Source organism: Suricata suricatta, chromosome 10 (genome assembly GCF_006229205.1).
Source record: "Suricata suricatta isolate VVHF042 chromosome 10, meerkat_22Aug2017_6uvM2_HiC, whole genome shotgun sequence".
NCBI lineage: Eukaryota > Metazoa > Chordata > Mammalia > Carnivora > Herpestidae > Suricata > Suricata suricatta.
In genome coordinates this window covers 105,215,271-105,216,134 of record NC_043709.1, presented here as the reverse complement: position 1 = coordinate 105,216,134, position 864 = coordinate 105,215,271, and positions in this window count along the sequence as shown.

Below are 864 nucleotides of genomic sequence, written 5' to 3'. Positions count from 1 at the left end.
CTCTTGATTTGTTTATTTTAGCCACTCTGACTGGTGTGAGGTGGTATCTCAGTGTGGTTTTGATTTGTGTTTCCCTGATGATGAGTGATGTTGAGCATCGTTTCATGTGCCTGTAGGCCATCTGGATGTCCTCTTTGGAGAAGTGTCTCTTCATGTCTTCTGCCCATTTCTTCACTGGGTTATTTGTTCTGTGGGTATGAAGTTTGGTGAGTTCCTTGTATATTTTGGATACTAGCCCTTTATCTGATATGTCATTTGCAACTATCTTTTCCCATTCTGTCGGTTGCCTATTAGTTTTCTTGATTGTTTCCTTTGCAGTGCAGAAGCTTTTTATCTTGATGAAGTCCCAAGAGTTCAGTTTTGCTTTCATTTCCCTTGCCTTTGGGGATGTGTCGAGTAGGAAATTGCTGCAGTGGAGGTCTAGGAGGTTTTTTCCTACTTTCTCCTCGAGGGTTTTGATGGTTTCCTGTCTCACATTCAGGTCCTTCAGCCATTTTGAGTTTATTTTTGTGTATGGTGTAAGAAAGTGGTCTAGTTTCATTCTTCTGCATGCTGCTGTCCAGTTCTCCAAGCATCACCTGCTAAAGAGGCAGTCTCTTTTCCATTGCATACTCTTTCCTACTTTGTCAACAATTAATTGGCTGTCCATTTGTGGGCCCAGTTCAGGGTTCTCTATTCTATTCCATTGATCTATGTGTCTGTTTTTGTGCCAATACCATACTGTCTTGATGATGACAGCTTTGTAGTAGAGGCTACAGTCTGGGATTGTGATGCCTCCCGATTTGGTTTTCTTCTTCAATATTACTTTGGCTATTCGGGGTCTTTTGTGGTTTGATACAAATTTGAGGATAGTTTGTCTTGGCT